This window comes from Ailuropoda melanoleuca, chromosome 6, assembly GCF_002007445.2.
Source record: "Ailuropoda melanoleuca isolate Jingjing chromosome 6, ASM200744v2, whole genome shotgun sequence".
Lineage (NCBI taxonomy): Eukaryota > Metazoa > Chordata > Mammalia > Carnivora > Ursidae > Ailuropoda > Ailuropoda melanoleuca.
Genome location: NC_048223.1, coordinates 131,479,943 through 131,501,960, shown reverse-complemented (window position 1 = coordinate 131,501,960; position 22,018 = coordinate 131,479,943). Strand labels below are relative to the sequence as shown.

The 22,018-nt window shown below is 42.9% G+C and overlaps 1 protein-coding gene across 3 annotated transcripts in view; it reads left to right on the top strand.

Annotated features, from left to right (window-relative positions):
- Positions 1 to 250: 250 nt before the first annotated feature.
- LOC100468784 (olfactory receptor 13G1) overlaps positions 251 to 22,018 on the top strand; it is a 35,370-nt gene continuing 13,602 nt past the window's right edge. For all 3 annotated transcript variants that reach the window (XR_004626343.1, XM_034663546.1, XM_034663547.1), the window contains exon 1: positions 251 to 582. The gene's annotated coding sequence lies outside the window, so the exon portion shown is untranslated. The remainder of the gene's footprint in view (positions 583 to 22,018) is intronic.

The following is a 22,018-nucleotide window of genomic DNA, read 5'->3' as shown; positions in this document are numbered from 1 at the left end:
TGAGGGCAAGCCCTACGCTGGGTAGAAAAATGCTAACTAAAAATTATACGTCTTAAAAATATCAAACAAACAAAACAAACAAAAAAAAAGAGAGAGAGAGAGAAACCTCCCCTGGAAATTTCCTCTCATTTTGTATGAGAACACCAAAATACAAATTTGGGCAGATAAGTATGTAATGTTTAATGAACTCTGACCTTGACAAAAGCCAAAAATCGTTTCCAAGTGAAACAAAAGCAGAGAACACACGCTATCACTACGTCCAAAGAGCAAGCCGGCTTGAACCAGGATTGCTTTCCACATGGAGGGGCTGCGGACTGCCCCTGTCCGTGGGCTCCACCTGCGTCCGCGAGCTGCTGTTGAAGATCCGGGGAGCCAGGAACACCGTTTTCCGACACGCAGAAGCATTTGCCCCTCTGGGTGGAAGAAGCAGCCCTCTTGAACTCACCAAGACCCCAAAGGGTGCCCGCACGCGGGTCGGGAGCTTGGCAGCAGAGGGGTCCGCGAAGGGCGCGCTGCCCGTGGAGACCAGCGGCGTGAACCGCCAGAGCGCGGCAGAGCAGAGAGCCCTTCGTGGAGGAGAAGGTGAGAAGGGGCGCCCGGGGTAGTCGGTGAAACACTGCCTTCGGCTCAGGTCGTGGTCCCAGGGTCCTGGAATCGAGCGCCCCATCAGGTCCCTGCTCCGCGGGGAGTCCGCTTCTTCCTCTGCCCCTCCCCCTGCTTGTGTGTGCGCGCGCGCTCTCTCTCTGACAAATAAATTAAAAAAAAATCTTTTTAAAAAATGTGTGAGGTATCTCTTCTGTAAAATATGCGGTGTAATAACAGTATGAACACCGAGCAAGCCACCCCAAATCCAAAAACCAAACCCTGTATTCCAAACGTCATCTACCTGCTTCTTTTTTTTTAAATAATTTTTTATTATGTTACTTTAGTAACAGTACATCCCTAGTTTTTGATGTAAAGTTCCATGATTCATTACTTGCGTATAACACCCAGTGCACCCTGCAATACGTGCCCTCCTTACTACCCATCACCAGCCTATCCCATTCCCCCTCCCCCTCCCCTCTGAAGCCTTCAGTTTGCTTCCCAGAGTCCACAGCCTCTCGTGCTTCATTCCCCCTTCTGATTACCCCCCTTCATTCTTCCCTTCCTTCTCCTACCGATTTTCCTGCTGTTTCTTATGTTCTNTCCTAGTTCTTATGTTCCATAGATGAGAGAAATCATATGATAATTGTCTTTCTCTGCTTGACTTATTTCACTTAGCATTATCTCCTCCAGTGCCGTCCATGTTGCAGCAAATGTTGAGAAATCGTTCTTTCTGATAGCTGAGTAACATTCCGTTGTATATATGGACCACAGCTTCTTAATCCAGTCAACTGTTGAAGGGCATCTCGGCTCCTTCCACGATTTAGCTATTGTGGACAATGCTGCTATGGAGATTGGGGTCTACCTGCTTCTCTCACACCTGACTGCCTCCCTCCAGAGGCAGCCACTGTCCTGACTTTGCTTCTAATATTCTCTGTGGTTTTTCTTAGGTTTTTATACTGTTAATTTTTCTTACTTTTAAATTTCTAAAAGCTATTTCATAGCATTTCTATTCTCTGAGGCCTGAATTTTTTACTCATGTTTACCTCCATGTGCCCATTGTCAGATGTGGTTGTGCATGACTTACCCACCATCCTATTGCCTCATCCTCAAGTTTTTGCTATTGCAAAGGGTGTTACTCAGAACATTCTCATGCATGCTTCCAGGAACACCTTACAAGAATATCTCTAAGCCAGTTATGTACGTGACCGACATAATACATGGTACCACGTTATTTCTCAGGTATTTGAACCCATTTACACTTTTACCAGTGTGTCCATGTGTCCGGTGATTCACTACCCTTCCAACGTTGAATATAGATAGGTTTCCTAATTTTTGCTCATCTAGTGGGTACAAGCTGGTATTTAATCGTGGTTCCCATGTGCATTTCCCAGGTTATGAATAAAGCAAGGAATCTATGTATGTTTATTCATCAGACTTGTGTCTATAACTCGCCTACACCTGTACTTAACTTTCTCCTTGGGCTTCTGCCTTTGTCTCACGGTAGGAATATTTTATACCTTCTGGTTAATGATCCTTTTTCAGTTTTATGTGTTGTGATGATTTTCCACTCTTTCGGCTACGTTTTCACACTATGTAGCATTTTTTTATGAACACTTTAAAATTATTGATCTTTTATTTTAAGTTTAACACTCTTTCGAGTTTAAAAAAATGTCTCCTTATCCCAGAAATATCGGAAAGATACTTGCTCATTTAAAAAATTTGCTTTCACAATTACATCTTAAATCCATGTGAAATTGATCTTTGTGTGTGGTAAGGGCTAAGGATAAATTTGTTTTTCTGATATAGATATAAATCATCCCAGGACGAATAACTAGGCCTCACAGCTTGGTACAGGGCTGCTTACCGCGCGGCGCACAGACAAGTGCTGTCTACAACGGGGACCCACAGAGGCAGAGGAGACGGAGACTCACGCACATTAACACCACTGAGATTTCTAAGCACGTGATCCTTTTTCTAGTAATTCACTTTACTTTGATTTTAAAAATATTGCCTCATATTGGATTGGAAAGGAACAAAAACCATAAAATAAACCAACTCCTTACTACAGACAGTACGAGAAGCACTGAACTAGATGAGGCCCATGTATGTAAATGTTCAGCTAATGCTTGAAAAGCTGCACGTTCGATAATGGTAGCGTTATTCAAATGTCCTTCCTGCCTTTAAAAATGTTTTCGATTGCTTACTTGACTTCACGATGGACAGAGGACTGTTAAAATCTTCCACATCTCGCCTGTAGGTCCATCAGTTTTTATTTTATGAATTTTGAGTCTATTTATTGGATGCGTTGAAATTTTTTTTTAATTTTTTTTTTATTTTTTTAATGTTTTTTTATTATATTATGTTAGTCACCATACATTACATCCCCGGTTTCCAATGTAAAGTTCGATTCATTAGTTGCGTATAACACCCAGTGCACCATGCAATACGTGCCCTCCTTACTACCCATCACCGGTCTATCCCCTTCCCCCACCCCCTCCCCTCTGAAGCCCTCAGTTTGTTTCTCAGAGTCCCTAGTCTCTCATGCTTCATTCCCCCTTCTGATTACCCCCCCTCTTCTTTATCCCTTTCTTCCCCCGATCTTCCTAGTTCTTATGTTCTATAGATGAAAGAAACCATATGATAATTGTCCTTCTCTGCTTGACTTATTTCACTTAGCATTATCTCCTCCAGTGCCGTCCGTGTTGCAGCAAATGTTGAGAACTCGTTCTTTCTGATAGCTGAGTAATATTCCATTGTATATATGGACCACAACTTCTTAATCCAGTCATCTGTTGAAGGGCATCTCGGCTCCTTCCACAATTTAGCTATTGTGGACATTGCTGCTATGAACATTGGGGTGCATATGGCCCTTCTCTTTACTACGTCTGTATCTTTGGGGTAAATACCCCGTATTGCAATGTCTGGGTCATAGGGTAGCTCAATTTTTAACTTTTTAAGGGACCTCCACACTGTTTTCCAGAGTGGCTGTACCAACTTGCATTCCCACCAACAATGTAGGAGGGATCCCCTTTCTCCACATCCTCTCCAACAATTGTTGTTTCTTGCCTTGTCTATCTTTGCCATTCTAACTGGCGTAAGGTGGTATCTCAGTGTGGTTTTGATTTGAATTTCCCTGATGGCTAATGATTTTGAACATTTTTTCATGTGTCTGTTAGCCATTTGTATGTCTTCATTGGAAAAGTGTCTGTTCATATCTTCTGCCCATTTTATGATTTGTTTATTTGTTTCTCGTGTATTGAGTTTGAGAAGTTCTTTGTAGATCTTGGATACCAGTCCTTTATCTGTGGTGTCCTNACTTGGATACCAGTCTTTTATCCGTAGTGTCATTTGCAAATATAATCTCCCATTCCGTGGGCTGCCTCTTAGTTTTTTTGACTGTTTCCTTGGCTGTGCAGAAGCTTTTTATCTTGATNAAACTAAACAATCTGGAAGAGATGGAGGCCTTCCTGGAAACCTATAAACTACCAAGACTGAAACAGGAAGAAATAGATTTCTTAAATAGGCCAATTAACTATGAAGAAATTGAGTCAGTGATAAACAACCTTCCAAATAATAAAACTCCAGGCCCAGACGGTTTTCCTGGGGAATTCTACCAAACATTCAAAGAAGAAATAATACCTATTCTCCTAAAGCTATTTCAAAAAATAGAAACAGAAGGAAAGCTACCAAACTCATTCTATGAGGCTAATATTACCTTGATCCCCAAACCAGGCAAAGACCCCCTCAAAAAGGAGAATTACAGACCGATTTCTCTAATGAATATGGATGCCAAAATCCTCAACAAGATCCTTGCTAATAGAATCCAACAGTACATTAAAAGGATTATCCATCATGACCAAGTGGGATTCATACCTGGGATGCAAGCATGGTTCAACACTCGCAAATCAATCAATGTGATACATCATATCAACAAGAAAAGACTCAAGAACCATATGATCCTCTCAATTGATGCAAAAAAAGCATTTGACAAAATACAGCATCCTTTCCTGACTAAAACCCTTCAGAGTGTAGGAATAGAGGGTACATTTCTCAATCTCATAAAAGCCATCTATGAAAAGCCTACTGCAAGCATTATTCTCAATGGGGAAAAGCTGGAAGCCTTTCCCTTAAGATCAGGAACACGACAAGGATGCCCACTCTCGCCACTATTATTCAACATAGTACTAGAAGTCCTTGCAACAGCAATCAGAAGACAAAAAGGGATCAAAGGTATCCAAATCGGCAAAGAAGAAGTCAAACTGTCTCTCTTTGCAGATGACATGATACTCTATATGGAAAACCCAAAGGAATCCACTCCCAAACTATTAGAAGTTATAGAACAATTCAGTAAGGTGGCAGGATACAAAATCAATGCCCAGAAATCAGTTGCATTTCTATACACGAATAACGAGACTGAAGAAAGAGAAATTAGGGAATCCATCCCATTTACAATAACACCAAAAACCATACGTTACCTTGGAATTAACTTAACCAGAGACGTAAAGGACCTATATCCTAGAAACTATAGATCACTTTTGAAAGATATTGAGGAAGACATAAAAAGATGGAAAAATATTCCATGCTCATGGATTGGAAGAATTAACATAGTTAAAATGTCCATACTACCCAGAGCAATCTACACTTTCAATGCTATCCCGATCAAAATACCGAGGACATTTTTCAAAGAACTGGAACAAATAGTCCTTAAATTTGTATGGAACCAGAAAAGGCCCCGAATCTCCAAGGAACTGTTGAAAAGGAAAAACAAAGCTGGGGGCATCACAATGCCGGATTTCGAGCTGTACTACAAAGCTGTGATCACAAAGATAGCATGGTACTGGCACAAAAATAGACACATAGACCAATGGAACAGAATAGAGAACCCAGAAATGGACCCTCGGCTCTTTGGGCAACTAATCTTTGATAAAGCAGGAAAAAACATCAGGTGGAAAAAAGACAGTCTCTTCAATAAATGGTGCTGGGAAAATTGGACAGCTACATGGATGTGTTGAAATTAACGTGCCTGATAACACCTTCTCTCTTACAATCTAATTTTTTTTTTTTGGTGTGAATGTAACTACCCCGACTTCCTGTATACGGTATTAAATCCAGCTTGGTTGATAGTAACTTATGAGACCAAAGGGTCATGGTTGGGCTTATGTATGCCTGAAGCCAGATTCAGGGATGGCAGGTTTTTGAAAGAGACTCACACATCTCATAAGAAACCCCTGCCATGATGACGGTGATAATGATGATGATGATGATGGTGGTGATGATGGTGGTGATGATGATGGTGATGATGATGATGATGATGGTGATGGTGGTGGTGATGATGGTGATGATGGTGGTGATGATGATGGTGATGATGGTGGTGATGATGGTGGTGATGATGATGGTGATGATGGTGGTGATGATGATGGTGATGGTGGTGATGGTAGTGGTGATGACATTCACTAAGACATCCATCTTAGAAAACTGAGGCATTATTTTCTGGATTTAAATCATGTGCAAGTTGTGAGGCTTTCAATATATTTAATGTATTGGGAAGATTTATAAGCAGAGAGGCTGTCAGTTTTGTTAACAGCCTCAGAAACAAAGCTCTATCTAAACTCCAGAATGAATGAATGAATGAATGAATTTCCAGAGTTTACATCTTGCTTTTTCTTCAAAACTGTTGTTACTTATGAGGACAATCTTCTCTGTCATACACTGTGTAGCTGAACAGTTGCCAAGAAACAACCCTGCAAAGTCCAGACTTTTGGCATGCGTGTCAGGAGATAACCTTTGGATGAAATTGAATGACATTGTTGCAAGAGCTAGGATAGCCTGCCAAAGTCCACATTAAAATTATGATGACAGCATAATGTGAAGAGCTAGTAATAGGTCCTGACAGTATATATGGGGATGACATGAATGGTAACCAGTTTTGAAAGTTCCTATTTTTTCAATAATTTGATATCAATTTTTAATTAATGAAGATTGGAGGAATTATCTTTTAACTACCTCTAACTCTACTGACTTATTATCAAAGAATGTGCAATGTAAAATGTTTATATTTTATAATTTGCAGAGATTCACTTCATTCCCAAGTACATAATGATTTTGTAATGGCACATGAATACACAAACAAAATATTTAGTTTGTGTTTAAAAGTAGGCTTAATGGCTACATTATTCAATTATTTCCTGTCCTTACCAGTTTTTTGTACTAAGCTTGTCCAATTCTGAAATAGTGTTTTAAAGCCTTCCACTCTAATAGTCCTCTTTCTGGTTTTAGTAGACCTCAGTTCACACACTTAGGATTGTGTTGTCTTGGTGCACGTGAATTTATGGTTGTTACACCTTCTTCGTACCGTATGCCTTTTATAATCATCTTGTGTCTCTTTTTGTTCTGTTTAGTATATTTAACTATAAACATCACATCTTGTTGTGATACTAATATTACCAAATGCATACAGGAAAGTATCCTAAGCGTGTAGCTTGATGGATTATCCCAAGGTTAGCGCACTGTATTAAAGGGCATCAAGACCAAGAAACGAGTGTCGCCCGCACGTCAGAGAAGTCCCTGTCCTTCTTCAGCTGCTAACCCCTCCCCCAGGCAAAGGAAACTTTATCCTAATTTCCAGAACCACAGATTAGATTAATTTTGTCTATTTTTTTTTTACTTTTTGTAACAGTAACAAAATTACACACCATGTATTTTTTTTGTGCCTTTCTTCTTTTACTCAACATTATGTTTGAGCAATTCACTCATGTTAATTGTACCCGGAGCTCATTCTTTCCCACTGCTGTACATTGACAGTGACTCTGGCACGATGCATCCTTCCTACCCCAATTGAAATTTGGTTTGTCTCTACTTGTTAGCTACTGGAAATCATGCTGTTATGAACATTCTAGTAGTTGTCTTTACATGCACGTGTATGCACATTTCTGTTGTTTATGTATCTAAAAGTGAAATTGATTAAGCACACACCATAACCAAGGTTTCATACATGTGTAGGTCTGTTTCTGTTTCTTTGTGTGTCTCTTGGTTTATCTGTCTCTTCTTGCACTAATCTCACACTATCTTCTTTACTGTAGTTTAAATATGTTTTGATATCTGACAGTGTAAGTTTTTCAGCTTTGTTCTTTCCCAAGGGGTTATTCTTGGCCCTTTGCATTCCTATTTATGTTTTAAAGTCATCTTGTCTACCTCCTGGGATTAAGGTTGGAACTACATTGAATTCATACATCGATTTGCAAAGAATTGGTATGTTACAACACTGAGTGCCCCAATTTATAAACATAGCATTAATTAGTGGTTTCTGTGAAACAAAACAAAACAAAACAAAACCCAGAGCTTTTTCTTGATCCAGCAGGCTAATGTAGGCTCAGGTGGAGTTGGCTAGGTAATCAGGTAGCTCTGCAAAGAGGCTCTGGTATGCCTGCAGGTCTGGTGTGGCTCTGCTCTGTGTCTCTTGTCCACTTTGGAATAGTGGTGGGGGGGCTGGAACATGTGCTTGTCATGGTGATGACAGGGGTACATTCTCAGACACCTTCCTGCCTGGGTGCTCATTGTTTCAATCAGGCACTGTTGAGTCTGACTATTGAATTTAGAGACATTGGTTACCTGCTAGAGGCCTCAGAATGTGTGTCTTGGATCTTTGCACCCTTTTTTGCTTCATGCAGCCTCGATAGTTATCAAGTTATACTCCAGATTGTGGATGGTGCTTGTAGCAATTTCCTTGTTGCATTTATTTTGAAATTCTCTTTTATTTCTTTGTTCTATTGTTATTCTTGGCTAGTTTCAAGTGAAAAAAGTATACTGAAATTCCATACATCCACCGTCTTTAAACAGAAGTTTGGAAACTGCTTCTCTTATTTTTCAAAATTATCCCATGTAAAATAGACCTCTCTTTCTCTTGGTGTACAGGACTATGTGCAGTTTTGTGTAACCATCACTACTACAAGCAGGTACAAAGCAGTTCTATCATCCCAATAAACTGCATCATGATATCTGCTTGTGGTCCCACAACCTCCCCTCCCACATCATTCCTAACTCTGGACAGCTGCTGATCTGCTCCCCACCACTATAGTTTTTCTTTTGATGGATGTCATATAAATGGGCTCATACAGAATGTAATCTTTTAGGACTGGATTACTTAACTTATCAAAATGCTTTTGAGATCCTTGCAAGTTGTTTATGTATCAGTAGTTCATTCTTTTTTCTTTTAATTTTTTTTATTATATTATGTTAGTCACCATACGGTACATCCCTGGTTTCTGATGTAAAGTTCGATGATTCATCAGTTGCGTATAACACCCAGTGCACCATGCAATACGTGCCCTCCTTACTACCCATCACCAGTCTATCCCAATCCCCCACCCCCCTCCCCTCTGAAGCCCTCAGTTTGTTTCTCAGAGTCCATAGCCTCTCATGCTTCATTCCCCCTTCTGATTACCCCCCTTTCTTTATCCCTTTCTTTTCCTACCGATCCTCCTAGTTCTTATGTTCCATAGATGAGAGAAATCATATGATAATTGTCTTTCTCTGCTTGACTTATTTCACTTAGTAGTTCATTCTTTTTTATCATGAGTGCTGTCTCACTCTACGGGTTTACCACAGTGTGTTGCTTACCCATTCAGAGATATTTGGGTTGTCTTCATGTTTTGGAAACTTTGGATAGAGTTACTACAAATATTTCTGTACATGTTTTTGTGTGATTGCTGAGTGAAGTAACTGGGTCTTAGAAATTACTAGGCCATTTTGCAGAGTGACTGTGCCACTTTACTCCCTCCTGCAAAGTGTGAAAGCCCCAGCTAGCTGGTGTTTTCACCAGCACATCACCAGCACATGGTATGGTCATTATTTTTACCCTTCTAGATGTGGTGGTATCTGATATGGTTTTAATTTCATTTCTCTAATGGCTAAATAATAGTGAACCTTTTTATCTATGTATTTATTTGCCATGTTTATATGCTTTATAGTGAAGGATTTGTTTAAATATTTTGCCTTTTAAAAAAAATAGGTACTTTGTTGTGTTACTGTTGATTTTTGAGAGCTCTTTACATATCCTGGACCTAAGCCTTTATGTGATTTGGAAGTATTTTCTCCTAGACTGTGTTTGTCTTTTCATTTTCTTACAGTGTTTTAACAGAATGAGAGTTTTTAATTTGGATAGTCTTGCACATATCACAACACAGAACGTAAATGATGTGCATTAGGGCAGTGTAACATAAGCAGTAATCGCCTCACCTTCCTGGCAAAAAATCCATCCATGTTGTCAAAAATTGAAATTTGTTAAAAAAAAAAAACAACTCCTACCCTTCAATGTTTTTTAATGTTGTTTATAATCTCTTGACCTCAGTGCATGTTCTAGGGCACACCAATATTTGGGGGGGCTCCCCTGCCGTCTGAATGGCCACATGTTACCTTTCAGACTCAGTGAGATAATTCTTTTTTTTTTAAAGATTTTATTTATTTATTTGACAGAGATAGAGACAGCCAGCGAGAGAGGGAACACAGGCAGGGGGAGTGGGAGAGGAAGAAGCAGGCTCATAGCTGAGGAGCCTGATGTGGGGCTCGATCCCACAACGCCGGGATCACGCCCTGAGCTGAAGGCAGACGCTTAACCGCTGTGCCACCCAGGCGCCCCCAGTGAGATAATTCTAATCAGTAGGAAACAGAGATGAGTGCAGAGGGTTTGCTTCCCCCAGAAACTTCCAAATGCCCTGTAAGCAACAAGGAGCATTGCCTCATTTCTCCTGCCCTCTGCTGGAAGGTGGAACATCAGGTGGCATCATCCTGGGAGCCAGAGTTGGCTCAACATGCCCAGGGAAGGGTGGGCCACACGACTGAGGGAGCCATCTCAACTGGGTATGTGCTCTGGGAGGAAGGAGGAGATGCTGTGGCATTTCATTGTTTTTCTTAGGGAAAAATTGTGGGTCCAGAATGACATTCAATCAAAGCTCTCTTATCTGACTTAGAAACATGTTTTTTTCCACTCTCTCTCAACCTCTATCTGCGTCTCTATCTCTGTTTGCACCCCTCCTTCCACCCTCCTTTGTTCTTTCTTTCTTGAAAAAGAAAAAGGCAGCAATCATGGTGTCTTTTTTTTTCCAATGTTTTATTTAAATTCTAGTTAGTTGACATATAGTGCAGTATTGGTTTCAGGAGTAAAATTCAGTGATTCATCGTTTACCCACAACACCCAGTGCTCATCACAGCTGCCCCCGTGACACCTAGAACCATAGTGTCTAAAGAAAAAAATGCTCCCTGGGGATTTGGAGAAACTGTGCATTATCCTTCCTGAGGCAGATGCCACCCTGTCCCTGTCCCTGGGTGCAGAGTCCCAAGTGAGCCCCTGATTTGAGGACAAGAAACCAACCCCCCAGAAGGAAAGACCACTATGAGGAGGGCTCATGAGGAGGTTTCCTGAGAGATGAGACTGTAATAAGGTTCCTTGGGTACTAATTTCCTTTATGGTGAAGAAATATTTTCCTCAGTTTCTTTAACCTTTTCAGATTTCTTTCAGTTTCTTTGTTTTTATTATTAACTATAGCTAAAATTCAGTTTTATATATTCCATTTTAAAACATATATAATATTCTCATAACATGCTACTAAACAGTGAAGGGCCAACCAAGAAATCAGATAGGAAATTAAAAGATATGTGGAATTATTAGCCACTCATGAATTGTTGAACACTACAACAAAAACTTCTGGGGTACTATACGGTGGCTAACTGAACACGATGGAAAAAAATTTTTAAAAAGACACGTGGAGACAAATGAAAATGAAAACACCACAGTCCAAAATCTTTGGGACACAGCAAAATCTGTTCTAGAAGAGAATATTATGCAGGACAATATAGCTTCTTAAGAAGCACGAAAAATCTCAAATAAACAACCTGACCTTACACCTACGGGAGCGAGAAAAAGAACAAAGTTCTAAGCTGGTAGATGGAGGGAGATAATGAAGTAAGAGCAGGAATAAGTGAAATAGAGGCTAACGAAAAAGGACAATAGAACAGATTGGTGATACCAGGACATGGTTCTTTGAAAAGATTAACAGAATTGATAAACCTTTAGACAGACTCAACAAAAAAAAAAAAAAAAGAGAGAGAGAGAGAGGACTCAAATAAATAAAACCAGAAATGAGAGAGGAGAAATAACAACCAACATCACAGAAATACAAAGAATTATAGTAGAATATTATGAAAAACTACATGGCAACAAATTGGACAATACATAAGAAATGGATTAATTCCCAGAAACATTAAACCCTCTAAAACTGAAGCAGGAAGAAATAGAAAATTTGAACAAACTGATTACAAGCAATGAAATCGAATCAGTAATCAAACAACTCCCAACAAAGTTCAGGACCATATGGTTTCACAGGTAAATTGTACCAAAATCTTCAAACTATTTCAAAACATAGAAGAGGAAGGAAAACTTCCAAATTCATTCCATGAGGCCAAATTTTATCTTTCAATCTAATTTAAGCAGTTCTCCAACCACACCTCCTTGAACCTACCTGTATATGCAGAGACATATGGGACCACGTCTACAATGACATCTACCAAATATCAAAACAGGAAGTGCAGGGTCATTTTTGAATCACCTTGAATAAGTATAATGTATGAATACTAAAATGCACTCACGTATACATACATTTTGATGGGCCCTGACTAATGCGCACATCCATGTAAACACCACCAAGGTCGTGATACAAAACATCTGAATTACCCTAGAAAGGAACGTTCTAGTTCCTTGGTTCTAGTTCCTAGTTCCTTGGTAACCCTTTAAAACAAATTCTTCCCCCACAAATGGAATCACATTATAGGGACTTATTTTGTGTCTGTCTCTTTTTATTTTTAAAATCTTATCACTTTTGAGATATATCAGTGTTATTGCACAAATACATAATGTTTCTCTTATTGCTGAGTGCTGTTCCATTGTATAGATGCATCACAATAATTTCACCCATCATCTGTTAGTGTATATTTGTTTTAATTCCAGGTTTTAACTATTTTAAATAAAGTTGCAATAAACATAAGCATACAGTCTATGTGGATATGTTTTTATTTCCCCTATGTAAATGCATAGGAGTGAAATGGTCGGGTCATGTGCTCAGTGTATCTTTAACAGTCCATGTTTTCCCTGGTGGCTGTGTCATTTTACATTTCCACCAGGAGCATGTGGATGTCCCAGGGCTCTACATTGTTTTCAGTACTTGGCATTGTCAGTCTCTTTGATTTTAGCCTTTTCACTGGGTGTCTAGTGATATCTCATTGTTTTTCTAATTTGTCTTTCTTTGATGACTAAAGATGTTGAGCACCCTTTTGTGTGTTTACTGACCATGCATATACGATCTTTTATGCAATGTCTGTATGTGTGAAAAATTGACCTTTGTTTCATAGTCTTACTTTATTTTTTTATTATGTTCAGTTAGTCACCATACAGCACACCACTAGTTTTTGATGTGGAGCTCCATGATTCCTTGTTTGCTTATAACATACAGCGATCATTGCAACACATGCCCTCCTTAATACCCATCACCCTGTTACCCCCTTCCCCTTCCCCCTCCCCTCTGAAACCCTCAGATTGTTTCCCTGAGTCCTTTTTAAAGAAAAATTTGAATTGTCTCCCTATTGCTGGGTTTTAAGACTAATTTCTTTTTTTTTTAAGTGTCTTATTAAGTTTATTCATGTTGGCACTCAGATATTTTTAGGTGGGCAAGGGGATATGTGGATTTCACTACAAGGAGCGATGGAAAGCCCTTCTGGAAGGGATGGTACACCTGGCACAGGGTTGGCAGTGGTCCGATTTCAAACAAACGTGAAGATGACAGCTTCATTGGGAAAAACTTGAAATAATGACATAAAGTTTCATGAGGCAAGACATGTTCCAATTTTTCTTAAAAGATTTTATTTATTTATTTTGACAGAGAGAGAGACACAGCGAGAGAGGGAACACTAGCAGGGGGAGTGGGAAAGGAAGAAGCAGGCTCCCAGTGGAGCAGGGAGCCCAATGTGGGGCTCGATCCCAGGACCCTGGGATCAGGCTCTGGGCCGAAGGCAGACGCTTAACGACTGTGCCACCCAGGTGCCCCAACATGTTCCAATTTAAAACACTATGAAATAGTACTATCAAGTGAAAAAGGAAATCAACTTCTAAGTGTACCAAAGGGGTTACAGGGCAAAGAAGAGGAAAATCTGCATTTGTCAGGTATTCCCTAATAGAGGCATTAATTATTATTAATGGCAAACCCTGCAAATAAAACCCAAACCACTGGTCACATAATTCAAGGCAATAGCTTCACTTATGGTCTGTCAAATAATTACTCCACTAGCGTTATCTACAGAAGCACTTGGCCCGTCTGTACACAGTGACTCCTTACGCATGCCACAGGGTCTCCGTGAACATGACGCTATATACAGATCTGTACACTGAGTCACCAGAGCGGTTCTCCACCACGCAGAGGGGGTCGTCCGCTTAAAGCAGGACACTTGAGGTTTCATTCGTTTGGCTGCCTTATCATGATCCCCAATACACATTTCAGGGTTTGTTTTTGTTTTTAAAGACACTTTCCTTGATATGTGCACTATGGCCAAAACTGAAAACAAGAACAATAAGGGAGCTGGCCGTTCCCACCCCTTCTAGAGCCTTCATCTGGCTGAGGCCGGCGAGCAAGGGCGGCAGCCGCAGGACCAGTCCCCGCGCCCGGGCCGGCGCCTAGCGTCGCGCTGCTTCGGTGGAGGCCGCAAATCTCTCATCGACTCTCGAAATGGAGGAGGACTACAAAGAAAAACAGAAAAACAAAGCCCCAAATGCCCAAGGCATTTCAGAGGGATGAAGTCCGTCCGCCCCCTGGAGCCTGGCCTGCAGCTGCACCACCACCGTGGTGTCCGAGGTCCGGGACAGCTTGCTCCCTCCGCGCGCCCTGCAAAAGGAGGAAGAATCATTGCGGATGAACCCTGAAAGAAAGGCCTCTTGGGATGTCTTTCACCTAAGCTCTTGAACCCACCGTCAGCGCCCGGGATCTTCCTCTCGGATGGCGGATGGCGGAGACGCTGTCCCAGTCACTGCCCCTCCTGCATGCCGGGCTGGCGCAGCGCCGGGCTCTGGTCGGCCTCCCGTCTGTTGCACCTGTCGCTGAGCTCGGCCAAGCGGGCTGCTCGTCTCTGCGCCGCGCGTTAGGGCTTGTGCTCGGGCCTCCTTAGCAGGCGTCTAGCGCTTGGCTCCTGCTTCAGACAGGCTTCCACAAAGTCCTCGGGGGGCTTTGCGGTGGTTTCCCGGCGAGGGCGGGGGGCGGGTTTGGAGGGAGGAATAAACCCTTCCCGGGATGCAGACCGGAATGAGGAGCTGGATGGCTGTGAGGCCCAGGGACCAGATGGCCAACTTCGAGTCCTACCCTGACTTCGTGCACCGTCCAGAAAGGGCAGAAAGGGGTGTCCTGCCCACAAAGGTGCTTCTCTCTGCCGGCCTCTGTGAGCTGGCCAGCCACCCGAGTCAGCCAGCTTCACCTCCCCGTGTTCAGAGAGGATGTTGGCAGCTTTAGTAACCCTGGGAATTCTATAAATCATCAAGTCAGTATTTCTAAGTTTCACGTAGGAGCTCTGGTGCGGACCCCACCAGTTGTTCCATCACTGTCCACAGTTTAGTGTCCTTCACACGGGAGCCAGCATCCTTGGGTTCGCGCGGACTGGCGCAGGGACTCAGCACTGTGGTTTCCTGTTGAACGTCCTCACCGCAACCGCTTTCTGAGTCCAAAGGCCAATGCCTTCAACACCTCACCGAAGGAGCCCTTTCCGATCTCTTCCAGTTTGTAAAACTCTCTTCTGGATCTGCTTCGGAGTTCAAGGTCAAAAGGTCCACCTTGGCTACCCTGCTGACACTCGGTCTTGTCTGCCCCTGTCCTCACTAGCCCGGGGTTCCTCTCCCAGCCTCCCCGGTGCAGCCGGCATGCCGCACAATCCAAGTCCTTCCACCGCATGCGGGGCGGCCGACTGCACCAGCAGTGAGCCTCGGAGGTGAGCACCGCGCCAGGGCGGGGCTGCGGGGGCGCACAGAGTTATTTCTAGGAGATGGACGCATAGCTTTTGTCAGATACATATGTTATAAATATTTTCTCCCAGTGCATAGTTTGCCTTTTCATCTACTTAACTATGGTTTTTTAAGTAGTTTTAAAGTTTGATAAAGCCTACTTTATAGGGCGCCTGGGTGGCACAGTGGTTAAGCGTCTGCCTTCGGCTCAGGGCGTGATCCCGGCGTGATGGGATCGAGCCCCACATCGGGCTCCTCCGCTATGAGCCTGCTTCTTCCTCTCCCACTCCCCCTGCTTGTGTTCCCTCTCTCGCTGGCTGTCTCTATCTCTGTCAAATAAAGAAAAAAAAAATCTAAAAAAAAAAATCTGTCGAATAAATAAATAAAAATCTTTAAAAAAAAAAGCCTACTTTATAAATTTTTTCTTTGATGGTTTGTGCACCCTAAGAAATCCCCTCCCCCCCAAATTGCAAAGATCCCCCCCTTTTTCCTAATAGTCTTCAGTTTAGCTTTACTGCTTTGATCTACGATCCGTTTAATGTTTGCAATTTTTTCTACATTTTTAATTTAATTATTAATTTTTAAATTGAGATATAACCGGCAAACAGCATTATATTAGTTTCGGGTGTACAAAATAATGATTTGGTATATGTGTACATTGCAAAATGATCCCCACAATAAATCTAGTCAATGTCCATCATCTTATATAGCCATGAAAAGCATTTTTTTCATGATAAGAACTTCTAAGATCTACTCTTTTAACAACTTTCCATCTGCAATGAAGTATGAGCAGAAAGGGTGAATGCCCACCGTTTTCACTGGATGGACGGAACTGGAGGGGATTATGCTGAGTGAAATACGTCAGTCAGAGAAAGACAATTATATGGTTTCACTCATATGTGGAACATAAGAAACAGTGCAGAGGATCATGGGGGAAGGGAGGGGAAACTGAATGGGAAGAAATCAGAGATGGAGACAAACCATGAGAGACTCTGGACTCTGGGAAACAGACTGAGGGTTGCAGAAGGGAGGGGGCTGGGGGGCTGGGGTAACTGGGTGATGGGCATTAAGGAAGGCACGTGTGGTGATGAGCACTGGGTGTTACTGAACACACATCAAAAGCTACTGAGGTATTATATGTTGGCTAATTGAACATAATATAAATAAATAAATATGCAATTCAATATTATTAATTACAGTCACCATGCTGTACATTACACCCCATGACTTACTTATTCTATGAATTGAAGTTTGTACCTTTTTGATCCCCTTCACCCATGTCACTCACTCCCCACCCCCAACCCCTGGGAACCACCAATCTGTTGTGTTTTTAGGAATTTTTTTTAGACTCCACATATAAGTGATATCATAAGTTATTTGTCTTTCTCTGTCTGACTTATTTCACTTGGCATAACGTCCTTCAAGTTCCATCCATGTTGTTACATGACAATATTCCTTCTTTTTTATGGCTAAATTGTATTATATATATATATTTATATCCCACACTTTCTTTATTCATTCATCCATTAATGATACTTAGCTTGTTTCCATATCTTGAATGTTATAAATAATGCTGCAATTAGCACAGTGGTGTGTACATCTTGTTGAATTAGTGTTCTTGTTTTCTTTGGACAGATACCCAGAAGTGCAATTGCTGAATCATATGGTAGCTCTATTTTTAGTTTTTTGAGGAACTTCCATACTGTTTTCCACAGCGATTGCACCAGTTTACATTCTCACCAACAGTGTGCAAGTATTCGTTTTTTAGCACGTCCTTGCCAACACTTGTTACTTACTGTCTTTTTGATACCAGCCATTCTGACAGGTGTGAGGTGAAATCACATTGTGGTTTTTGTGGTTCGTGGGGGGTGTGGGAGAGGAAGAAGCAGGCTCCCAGCAGAGCAGGGAGCCAGATGCAGGGCGATCCCAGGATTCTGGGATCACACCCTGAGCCAAAGGCAGACGCTTAACGACTGAGCCACTCAGGCACCCCTGATATATGGAGTTTAAGAAACAAAACAGAGGATTATAGGGGAAGGAAAGGAAAAATAAAACAAGATGAAATCAGAGACCATAAGAGACTCGGAGTCATAGGAAACAAACTGAGGTTTGCTGGAAGTGAGGGAGGTGGGCAGATGGGATAACTGGGTGACAGACGTTAACGAAGGTGCGTGATGTAATGAGCGCTGGGTGAGTAAGACTGGTGGGTCACTGACAGATCACTGCCTGCTTTCTCCACATCCTCGGCCACACCTGTTATTGTCTATTTGTTTACAGCTGTCCTAGTCAGTGAAAAGTAGTGCTTCGTGTGGTTTTTATTTGCATCTCCTTCATGACTTACGATGTTGAGCATCTTTTCATGTATTCGTTGGCCATTTGTGTATCTTCGTTTGAGCAGTCTCTATTCAGATCCTTTGCCCATTTTTAAAATCAGGTTATTTGCCTTTATATTATTGAATTGTAAGAGGTTTTTTTTAGTTCTAGATACAAGTCCCTTATCAGATTTATGACTTGCAAATATTTCCTCTCATTTGCTAGGTGACATTTTCAATCTCCTGATAGTATCTTTTGACACATAATGTTTTAAAATTTGAAGTTTAATTAATCTATTTTTCTTGGGTTGCCAGTCCTTTTGGTGTCATATCTAAGAAGACATTGCCAAATCCAAGTCCTGATGATATAGATGCCTCTACATTTTCTTTTAAGTGTTTTATAGTTTTTGCTCTTAGGCTTTGACCCTTTATGGGTAATTCTTGTGTATGGCATGAGGCAGGGGTCCAGCTGCATTCTTTTGCAGATTGATGCCCATTGTCCCAATACCACTTGCTGAAAAGACTTTTCTTTCCCCACTGAATGGTCTTGGTAGGTTTGTCTAAAATCAGTTGGCCACAGTTGCGTGGGCCTATTTCTGCACTCTGTGCTGTACTCCATCGATCTATGTGTCCACAGTGCCGTGCCGCCTTGATTACTGCAGCCTCATGGAGAGGTTGAAGTCAGGAAGAGTGTGGTTGGGTCCATCAGCATCCTGCTGAGGCTTGCTGCCCTGTGGACCTGGAAACCTCTGGAGAAGAGAGACTCTCGCACTATGCTGAGAATTCTCACAGCCCTGGGACAGTTCTAGCCATGTGGCAGGTGCCTACCCGATTGTTATTAACCAAATTAGTACACATATTGAGGCTTCCACGCTACAAATTATGGCTACGTGTTGTGAGCTACGAGATAAAGATAAAGTTCACTGATTAGTTTTATGGATAGACATCATCCCTTTAAGGGAAAGTATCAATTAGGAAAATCAGACATAGCCAAACATTATATCACATATAAATAAAGTAGGAGAATCATTCAGATCTCGATTTGCTGAAACTCTATCTCATTTACTGTCACATGAAATAAATAATCATCGGTCAGAGACTAAAACTATGTGCTGATGATTGAGGTGAAGGAAATAGGAGTAATGGGACCAGTGGTTATTCTTTTGTGAAGTGAAGAACCACTTCAAATTAATAACGGCCCCTTCTTTGGCTCTTTTGCAATGACTAATATCTGTATGTCTTGTTTTCTGAACTTGGTCACAAATATAAATTACTAGATTTTCCTTGTACGTACTATTTTTTATACGTTGGGCATGTTGTAGACAGACCACCAACAGATACCGCAGTATCTCTTGACCATTCAGGTGAAGAAGCCACCTGCAACGAGCTCGCTGAGCTCTGAGGGGCATGGGGGCTGTGGTTGACCCTGCCAGCATGGACCCTCCACCCCTGATGCTGGGACACCCAGCGCTGGGGCTTAAAAATGGTTATGAAAAAAAAAACATCTTCTCCAAGCCAACATCAACAGTGAAAATCAATGATGAATGTCTCCTGATGTGATGAGGTGAGGGTGACACCTCAGCCTGTGATCTTCCTCCCGAAACACAGCCCCCTAGTCTGATCATGAGAAAAACAGCAGACAAATCCCAATAGAGGAACACTCCACAAAATTCCTGACCAGCACTCCTCAAAACCGCCAAGGTCATCAAAACCAAGGGAAGTCTGAGAACATGTCAAGCAAGAGGACCCTAAATGTCATGTGATGTCCTGGGTGGGATCCTGCACAGAAAAAGGACAAACTTAGGGTAGAAACTAAGGCAATCTGAATCAACTATGGACTTTAGTTGGTGATAATATGTCAATATCGATTCATTACCAATAACAAATACCTTGTAGTAATGGAAGTTGCCACTAATAAGGGAAACTGGGTCTGGGGCTTACAGAAACTCCCTGTACTGTCTTCTCAGGTTTTATGTTAAGTCCAAAGCTGTTCCAATAAACAAATTCTATTTGAAATAAAATCCCATCTTTCCTGCGGGGATTGGTTTTACACGGCTCTTATCTGAGACTGCTCATGAGAGAGGCTGTCAGCTCACATTGCCCTCATGCCTACGCCCACGGGAGCCTTGTCCCTGTGGCCCCAGGCACTCTGACCCTTCTCAGGGCCCACGGAGCCTTGTTAACCTCCAGGTGAAGGTAACTGCTCCCTGCGCTCAGAGCTCGCCACACCCCAACATCCATTCGAGGGGATGGACTCCACTTAACAGGTTCACAGCAAACAAGAGAATCACGGAACAGGGAGGATGGTCTTAGCCTCATGCCCCGTCCTCTTTCCCACCAGAGTAAGAATTTCCTGTGTCTTTGCATGAAAACGTGGATGTCTTATATTTAGACAGGAGACGATCTGGGGTGCACCCCTTACATCCACAGTGAGTATCTTCCTGTCACTACCTCTTCTTGCTTCGGGGGCTATCTTCCCTAATTTTCCTTTTGATGTTTCTCAAAAGGCAGATTTGGTTTTGTGCTGACCTATTTTCTCATGGAAAAAATGATAGAAAATCACTTTGCTCATGGCTTTCACGGCTTCAGTTTGAAATTGCAAAGTCCTCAGAGACCTCCAGCACATCTGCTTATCTGTGACCTAATTGCTCACCACATCAGGAGAAGGGAGAAACCCAGCAGTGTGGTTTGATCTCTAAGTAGGTCAGGATCTTTACGAGAAAGACGCAGTGAGCCTGCAGCTGGGGTTTTGTGAATCTGGGTGGGCAGCCAGCCACACAGGCAGACAGGTACCTGGAACTCAGAAGCTGCAACCAGAAGAGGCTTTAGGAATTCCCATGTGCACACAGAGGGTCCTGGGTCCTGGGTCCTGGGTGACTGCTGAGAAGGGGCGTGTGTGGCATCTGGCATGGGACAGGGCCAGCAGTGACCAGCAGGTGGGGAGCCCCATCCTGCTGACTCAGTGGCACCTCGGGTCTGCAGGGTGGGAGCAAAGGGGGGAGAGGGTTGGATATGCAGCAGGTGGGGCTCTTGGGAAGCCCAGAGCTCTCCAGCCTTGGAGCTCCACCATAACTGATTAAAGCTGGTGACGTATTTCTGTAAATTGGTGTGTCTTTGTTCAGATTCCACCTGGGATAAGACAAACTTTTTCTGTTTGAGACATGCCATGTTGTTAACACTTGTACCTGGTAGCCCACAACCCATGTGAGCCCCCAGGGCAGGCCATGGATGCACCTACCTGATGCCCCTGGGACTGCATGGAATTGGCCGCAGGGAGGGAGATCGAGCTGGCCTTGTTTCCCTCATGCGCCACCTGATTCCTCCATGGGCTTGAGGAAGATGCTGTCTTCTAATGAGATCGGCCCTGTCCTACCCAGGGAGACTGGGTGGCCCCAGAAGGGCTGAGGGCTGCAGGTACACAGGTCTGGGAGCTGGGTGGGTGTGTTGGCCAGGGTCATGCAGATGTGTTGAACTGGGTCTGTGCCTTTTTCCTGTATCCCAGTCCCTGGCCCAGGGAAGGAACAAGCTTTCTGTCCAGCCCTGGAGCAGGGGATGGGGTTAGAACCAGGAGCCTGGATGACCCACACTCCCCCATCTCATCCCAAGGATGCAGCCTGGACTGGCCCAGGCGGGGTTGGGCAGCTATGGCTTCAGTGAAGTGCTGCGGCCGGGTCCGTCCACAGCTGACTCTGACAGCTGAGCATGACTTCCCAAAGCAGCCACATCCTCTGGTGCCCCAGCCATGACGAGGCTGGGACCCAAGCCACTCACTCCCCTCCATGACCCTGTGCTCCCCCTGAATGCCCAGCTCGAAGACCCACAGGTGAAAATCCCATCCTGTTCTTATGGCCCCAGCTGACTGGATTCTCCTTCTGGGAATCTGGCCTGGCTTGCTGCTGGAGACGTGCTCCCCATGGCAGTGCCAGGCACACAGTGCAACAGTGAGCTTCTTGTCCCTGGATAATGTAGGAAACGTTTGAAATCAGAGTGAGGAAAGGCTCATGCTGAGCTTTCTGTGTAATAGGGGTATGATGCCGGCCCAGCCAAAAGCAGGCTGTCATGGGGAGGGGTGTCTGCAGGGCTAGGAAGGGCTGGC